We start from the raw sequence: 8,088 nt of genomic DNA, 5'->3' as shown, positions 1-8,088 counted from the left end.
TCCTACATGCTGTATGTGTTTCTCAACGAGGACTGCAGGCAGGTTCACACTCATCGTAAAACCCATTACACCACAGCCAGCAAGGTCGCGGCTATGCTCGCCCCGCTCCCGTCCCGCACGCACAAGCACGATCAGATGGCCACCGCCCCTTCCCTGCTGCCGCCTGCTTCCTCTCCTCGTCGCCGCCTGCGCCATCTCCCTAGGCACCTCGCGTGCGCCGCGGGTTCCCTCATTGTCGCGCTCGCCTCTGCGGCGCTGATCCTCGGCGACGCCGGCGGGGCCTCCTCGTTCGTGGTTGCCACGCCGCGAAGCTGTAGGCGGACGAGCCCGTCACCATGCTCCTCTTCCAGGAGAACACGCCCTCCGTCGTCTACATCACCACCCTCACCGTGAGGTACGCTTACTCACGCTCAGTGGCTTCAATTCTGCTCGGTGCGTCGGTGTCCTCAAGCCCTCATGCGAAGGCTGTGGTCCGTGGAGATATATAACTAGAAAACCTATGGCGCGACGTTGCCGCACCAACTGGACCTGGCCATTTGCAGAAAATTTGTGATTAATAATTATTCCCTTCTTGTACAACTTGCAAACAATTGAGATTATAGATCACCTAAAACTTTACACCATCTACAATTGCCGAAGTGAGGAATTGTCCAATTAAATAAGGTATTTACATTTGATTTTGTGACAAATAAAATACTTCCAATAAACTTGCCAATTAAAGAGCCAAGATAGCAAGAGTCCAATATTTTCTTGTTGATCTTTGTTGTATGTATATCTCCTTTTAAATGCAGAAGCATAATTTCTTGGTAAAAATGGTGAGCAAATTAACTAACATTAATCTAAAGAGTGCTACAAGAAAACAAAATCTAAGGATAAATAGGACAAAGATATGATATCAGAATCAAATAATAGGCAGTGGCAACCTCTTTATCAGAGTTTTTTTTAGGAAAATAACAGGTGCTCTACTTTTTCATTATAGTAGGAAGCAAAATAATTACAATTTGGGTAAGCGAAAGAAAAGAAGATTATGCGTATGTACAACGGCAACCGATTACTCCTGCTCCAAGTGCACTAAACTGAAGTTCTGTAGGTCTGGCATGATGACCTCTGGAACTATGAGGGCCTCTGTGTCCTGTTTTCGAGCAGCCGCCGACAAAGCTCCTTCCGTAGATTCTGCGCTGTGTATATGATGACTTGCAAGTGTGATTGCATGTTGTTTGCAGCAGTCGTTTCAGGCCACCATTGTTTGATTTGATGCACATCATTAAGTTGGGGGATCACTGGTTGATTCATGCCACCGCCATGTTCCACACTTCTCCATATGAGCACTTGGCCATAAGGTGTATTGTCGATTCATCCCTTGCTTGACACAACTGACAGATCGGATTTGCTTGCCCTCCATGCTTAATGACACAGTCAACTGTTGGCACTCTCATCTCCAGAACTTGAATCAATCAGTGCTTCAACATGAATAATAGGTAAGCTTTTCTGAATCATGCCCAAGGGACACACATAGCTATTCCACATAACTTGGAAGAAATGGGTAGACCAGTGGCCAATATATGTGCTTTCAGCATTTTATTTTTCTCTATAACTTGTCCTAGCATTAGAAATAATTAATCTTAAATATGTTCTGGTTGGTAATTTCGGATTGGAGAGTAGCACATAGTAAAGCTTTATGACAAGATTGAAAATTTTGTGATCCGCCATTATTTTTTCTATGGATTTGGAAAATCAGTTGTATGCAGAAGTGTTAGGATGCATCAACTAGCTAGCTTGTTTCATCTTCTTCAGACAAGCGCATCTCGCAGCGAAAAGAGGCTTGGCCAGTTGCTTATATGTTTCCTAGAGCAGCATACGAAAGTGCCTATGGAGAAGAGCGGCACCAAGCCAGCAGCTCAAGATGAAAGATCCGTCTCACAGACATTTGATTGAGCACTTGGTGTACAGCAGCTGATAGAGGCGCAATGGAGTCTGATGCTCGGTGTGTACCGCCGCTTCTCCTGCCACCTCGTGTGGTGCCCATGTGGCATGTCCTCTTCCTCCTTGCAGCCGCTGCTGTGCGACTCGGGCGGGAGGAGGGGGCTGCGAATTGGAGAGGCCGGAAATGAGGTGGGAGGACGGTCGCCCCACCAGAGAGAGGAGGGACGGCGAGCTGGCGGGGGACAACGAGACTAACCATGCCCAATAGGTTTGCTCGGTTTGAGCCTAGGTTGCAGGTTTGAGCCCAGGCAGCGGCATCCGGCCGGCGGAGTGCAGGTGGCGCGGCCATGGCGTCGATGGCCGTGTTCCGGCTACTTCGGCCGCGAACGCGAGCGGCCGATGGGCGCGTCAGGTTGGCCAGGTCACGGCAGCTCCATTTCTGCGACGAATCTAAGGAAGGAGGGGCCGGGTGGGTCAGCTTACCATGAGGGCCGGCCATGACGGCGACGGTGGCTTCTTTGCGTCGACGGCGAGCCGCTGCAATCAACGAGGGCTCCGCCTGAGGGGTGGGGGAGGTTCCCTGGTGCGGAGGCGGAGGTCGAGGCTAAAGCAATCCGTTCATGGATGGACGCTCATGGCGGATTTTGCCGGTGGTCCCATCGTCTTCTAGCAACCCCCGCCTCTGTCCCCATGCGCCGCCTCTTCTCCCCGTGCTGGCTATTCCGCTGCTCCGTCCGCTGGCTCCAATCCTCCCTGCGCAGGCTCCTTGCGGTGCAGCCGCATCCGCTGCCGACGAGCCCGGGGCTGCAACGTCCGCGCCCAGGAACAGGATGGAGGCGGCGGTGTGGCTGGAGGACGAGGATGGCGCCCGTGCAGCGCAGGAGCAAGCAAGCAGCCTGCGGCGCATGCCGAGCTGGAGGGCGGAGTCGGCCAGGGATGCTTCCTGCCGTTCGTGCCCGATCCAACGGCTCTGTTTTTACTATAGACGTGGCCCAGTCTCGTGCCAGAGAATGACCCACGTTTCATGTTTTAAAGATTTCCTTTTTTTTAACTTAAAGATACTCTCTCTATTTTTATTTACATATCATATTAGGTTTGTCTTAAGTCTAACTTAGCAAACTTAGATAAAATTTATAGAAATAAGTAATAACTTTTACAATACCAAATTTGTTTTATTGAATCCACCATGAAGTATATTTTAATATTGCATATGTTGGATAGTATAGTTGTTGCTATATTTTTCTATAGACTTGGCCAAAATTTAGTTTAATTTATAACAAACCTAATACGACATGTAAATAAAAACGGGAGGAGTATATAACCTCTTCGATGTGCTGCAGCCAGGACGCGTTCACGCTCTACCTGCTCGAGGTGCCATAGGGGCATGGAAGGGCGGCGACGCGGTAACGGCGGGGACGGTGGTGGGCGTGCTGGGGTACGTGTACGATGCGATCGTGCAATACTAGTAGCCGAGCGGTAGAGATGCAAGTGGGCTAGCCTGCGAATTCTTATATAAGTTAAATTTTCGCAGGTTATTACGACAACCCACTTAATTAAGTCTATAGGTGGATTTTGCGGGCTGCCGCCTGCATCCCTACCGAGCGGGAACTCCAAGGCGAGCGAGCATAACGGGCGCCGCCGACCCCTCCCAACCTCCCCCGCGTGGTGACGTTATTTGCGAATTCGTTGCTACGAGATTTGGGGATTGCGACGGGATTTGAGGATTTCGGGGGAGGAGCACGCTTACTGGAGGATGCGGGCGAGGGTGTCGAGCTCACCATCGCCGAGAGCTCCAACGACTTCCATGACCTGTCAGGCAGTAAGCCCGCTAGCTCTGGCGGTGGCGGGCTCCGCTCCGCGAGTGCCAGCACCACGGTCATCCTCCGCAAGCTCCGGCGTGCGAACTCCTGCAGCTGCGCCTATCCTCCATGCGCTCCGACCTCCTCGCGCCGGCGTGCTAGCTCTGGCAGCCACACGCTCCGACTTCCTCGCACCGGCGTGCTAGTTCCGGCGGCCGCTCCCCGCTCCTCTCCCACAGCGGGTGCCGCCTTCCGGCGGCCTTCCTCCCCGCTGTGGGCGCCGTTAGCCACGTCCCTGTCCTCATCCCAGCACCGGGCGCCGGCGGTCGTGCGCCCTTCCTCCCTGCAGCGGACAGCGGCGACCACACCTCGTCCTCCCCGCTGCGAGGGCGACTGGCCTTCCTCCGCGAGGCCGGCTCCGTCGCGGTGGGGCAGCGCGTCGGTGAACGGGCGGGCGGCGTGTTGCCTGGTCTTGTGGCGGAGTGGCAGGGTCGGGTGAGAGGGGGTGGATGGGGCCCCCGTGGGTGGGGAGATTTATCAGACGGACGAGATAAGAAGTTGGCAGAACCACAGGGAGGCAGAGCCATGGGCGGGTGAGGACACTAAGTGCTTTTTAGTAGTAGACTAGGTGTATACCCGTGCGTTCTACGGGTGATAAAAATTATATTGATGTTCTAATATTGTCATGCATATATAGTACAATTATTTCAATCTTGCAAAATCCATTTGGTAAATATAATCCAGCTTCCACAAAATAGTGTAGAGATCAGTTAAGTTCTTCGAATAGTTCACACCATACTACTTTGTCGGACGACAACACTAAAAGGAAGAAAAACAGGAAACAAACATCGCAGCTTTTATTAGAGATGAAAAGAGATTACATAAATGGAGGAATGCTGGATATTTATCAAACTTAATAGTCATACATATTGTATGAGTAAATTTTTTTCCATGACATACTCTACATTTTATAAAATTGTAGTCCCGCAGAATTTATTCCATTTCTTAAAGGATCATTGCATTTTACATGAGGCGCATTAGCTTTTAACCAAATCATGATATCTGCACGTATATGCAAAAATAGCCATTGTTTATTATCCAAATGTGCTCTCATGATGAACTGATTTAGACACAACATTAGTAATTGTACCCTCTCATGATGCACTTGTTTAGCTTTATGTCTCAGCTTCCTGGGCTCGCTCACTGTCGCCAAAGCTGGCCTCACGATCCCAGCGCTGATGTCGTGAAACACGTCGTCCGCCTCCAACACATATGTTGTAGGCCCGTGAGGATGGCACCGGAGATGGCCGCAGCGAGCGAGGAACACACGGAGAGGTTGAGTCCCTCTAGCACCGCGAATGCGGTGGTGATGGGACGTCGAGACAATGCCATTGTCACCGGACAGGCATTCTGTTTGTCAGCATTGACCTCTATCTGAATGTATCATCTTTGCCTGTGGCTGTGGTCATCTTCTCCTCATCTCGCTCTTGGAGTGCACGTCATCCTCCATAAGCAGCCACGAGTAAGGCTTGAGCATTACTCCTGTTTGCTTGAGCATTACTCCTGTTTGGACTGCAGCTCGAGCGGGGTCCATGACAGCTGGGTGCGGCATTTCGTCGAACAGGTCGCAAGCACACCTGCAAACAACAAGGGCAGCCGCACCTGAACTCATTACATGACCGCCTTGATGTCCTCCCCGAGCCCAGTCACTGCACGAAACGAGTGCAAAGCACCAAGCATTGCACGGCGCACCTGACGAGCCAGGAGCGAAGCAGCTTGACGGGCTTCCTCAGCCATGGACAATCAAAGAAACCAGCAGCAAAGAAAAAAAATGTATCAATCAGGAATATATATATCAAGAAAAGAGAAACCTCTAAATGAAGGCCATTTACTGATGAATCAGCTCCATTAATGACTGCAGTGGTAAAATGCACTCACTCATCCAGTTTCCATGTCATATATGCAACTGTAAAATAGAGCATAATGAAGTATACAAAATTGCAATCCTACTCTCCTAGAAAAACACAGGTGCAAGGCATAAAAATGTCCGAGTGCCTGTGTACATAAATATGAGTGATATCTATGCCTTCTCGAATGTCAGGCTGTTACACTATGTCTAATTATAATTTAGTCATCTAAGCATGCAATTGACAAAAGTTTCTACTTTATGCAAAGATATTGCACTTAAACATCTCGATTTGCATACATTGTGATATACTGATATGAAATGAGCAGGGCAGCAAAAGTGTAACTATTCAGTATTCACAGTTCAAGAAACATCATAACATAGCTGATATATCTGCAGAGGATATAGAACAATATTTTTTTTATATAATAACATCCTAAACCATCATAGGAGTTCAGTGGCTTAAAAATCAAGCATCCTTATTATACTAAGAAAAAGATCTTCCAGCCTAAATAAACACAAAAGCATCTATAGATTCAATTCAGAGTCATCACTACTATGAGAATCACAACCTCATTTAAAAAGACACTACATTGCAGTCTAACTATTTTAAATTTCAAAAATTGCTCCTGATTTGTCAAAAGTCTCCTGAGTACTGTTCATGTCAGGATGCATATCATCAACATATTTTTTTTAACTGACACTATTCAATCAATTTTTCCTATAGCCTGCTAAGAAATTCACTATTGTACTAATTACATTCCCATCAACACTTGAAAGAAACAATTATTTTTGTTTGCAAGCAGCCAATCAATGTTGGATTTGGTTGGCCCTTGCATACATGCAGATGAACTAACCTATGAAAAACCGAACCCAAATCAAGTACGATCCAAATTGCAGTCATGGCTGACTCATCCCATCCAATAGTGTGGAGGATCATATGTGTATGGCATTTGCAAAGCAGGAGTCCGCAACAGGCATACCAGATGTCAGTTCTAAATGCGCACGGACGAGCCCTCGTGTGCGGCGGTCAGTCATTTCTAGACACCTTGATGACCTGGTGATAGACAGACCTATCATGTCTGCAATGAAAAGAACCAGATAAAGTTCAATGGGTGCAAGGTTCTACCAAGAACAACGTAGAAAATTAACCAACAGACCTTGTATTTCTCTACCCTCACACGTGATGCAGACGTGATCAGGAGTTCAGAACACACAACTAGATTACAAGAATTGGTTTCCTTGGATAACTCCATCTATTGATTAGTCAGGATTTCCATGAATAACTCGATCTGTTGGTTAGTCTGGAACTCAAGATCAGCCAAACGATAAGTGCAATGAGGATTCACTATTCTAATACCACGTGAGAACTGCTTGGAAGTGGAGGGGGTTGACGCGCGGGGAAGGGAAGGAGGAGGTCATTATTCGTTGAAGTTGAGCGCTGGTGGGGATGAGCCTAGGGCGGCGAATCGGGGAGACGGTTACTTAGGCGGCTGCAAATCAGGGCGAAGGATGCGGGGGCGGAGAGAGCCGGAGATCTGGACGCGGCACGCGGTGGCTCTGCGGCCCGTCGATTCGCACGAGTAGAGGTCGGCAGTTCCACGAGCGGCTCGTCGATCCACGCGCATGGAGGGGAAAGCGGAGGAGGGAGGGCGCGTGGGGGCAGGGGGCGGCGGCATCGCGGCGGGCGAGGGAGTTGCAGCGGCGCAGGGTGGGAGTCGGGCGGGGCGGAGAGGCGGGTCGGGAGGAAGGGGGAGGAAGCGGAAGGCGTAGATCGCATGGGGGCAACAATCGGATGATCGAGATCTGCCAGAGGACGGACGAAACATAGGTCGCACGGGGGGATGACGAAGGAAAAAAAAAGTGACTCTGGACGGACGAAAAGCGACTCTAGCTTCTTCTTTTTAGTAGCAGAGAAGAGGAGAGAAGAGAAGAGAAGAGATTGAGATATTTAAGATCAACAGTTAGTCATCACTTCTCACGTCAATCGTCATAATAACAAATCTCAACAATCTCGTCACTTGTATAGAATACGTGAGCATGATAGGAGCTCTTTGCTAGTCTATAGCTGCATATCTCATTATCTTTTGCAGTAAGCCATTACTAACCGAAACTAGTTAGTTTAGTTCCATGTCAGACTGTGTCTTCATATGAGAGGGTTGACTTTGTATACTTAGTGCTGTGAAGTTTCGTGGTACTTGGGAGAGGCGATCGTGGCGACCAAGTCCGAGTCTCCGTTCCCGTTCCCGATCTAGATCACCAACGCCGGTGATCTTGATTTGCATACGCCGCCGGCCACCAGGCCACGGCGTTCCACGCCCCGCCGCCACCGTCGCAGTGTGGCGTCGGCCTCCGCAAAACGTCGGTTAGCCGTCCGAGCGCCGCCGTCCACAAAACACCATTAGGGTTTTCTGCCGCTGTAGGTTTTTCTCTCTGATCGGGAACTTTTGGTCTGTAGCT

The 8,088-nt window shown here is 49.5% G+C and overlaps 2 long non-coding RNA genes across 3 annotated transcripts; both read right to left on the bottom strand.

Moving 5' to 3' along the window:
- Nucleotides 1-893: 893 nt before the first annotated feature.
- On the bottom strand, nt 894-4,165 carry LOC120666173. Its single transcript, XR_005671607.1, has 2 exons — nt 2,407-4,165; nt 894-1,460 (listed from the first exon to the last, which is right to left on the bottom strand). It is a non-coding gene; the product is annotated as an uncharacterized LOC120666173 (long non-coding RNA).
- A 523-nt stretch (nt 4,166-4,688) lies between these two features.
- On the bottom strand, nt 4,689-7,437 carry LOC120666172. 2 transcript variants are annotated; one of them, XR_005671606.1, is made up of 4 exons: nt 6,789-7,437; nt 5,475-6,710; nt 4,873-5,359; nt 4,689-4,784 (listed from the first exon to the last, which is right to left on the bottom strand). It is a non-coding gene; the product is annotated as an uncharacterized LOC120666172 (long non-coding RNA). The 2 variants fall into 2 exon arrangements; XR_005671605.1 differs by having other exon boundaries at nt 4,689-5,359; nt 6,789-7,434.
- Nucleotides 7,438-8,088: the final 651 nt, after the last annotated feature.

The sequence above is a fragment of the Panicum virgatum genome, chromosome 3N (genome assembly GCF_016808335.1).
Source record: "Panicum virgatum strain AP13 chromosome 3N, P.virgatum_v5, whole genome shotgun sequence".
Classification (NCBI taxonomy): domain Eukaryota; kingdom Viridiplantae; phylum Streptophyta; class Magnoliopsida; order Poales; family Poaceae; genus Panicum; species Panicum virgatum.
The sequence above is the reverse complement of the archived record's forward strand: the minus strand, read 5'-3'. Positions and strand labels throughout refer to the sequence as shown.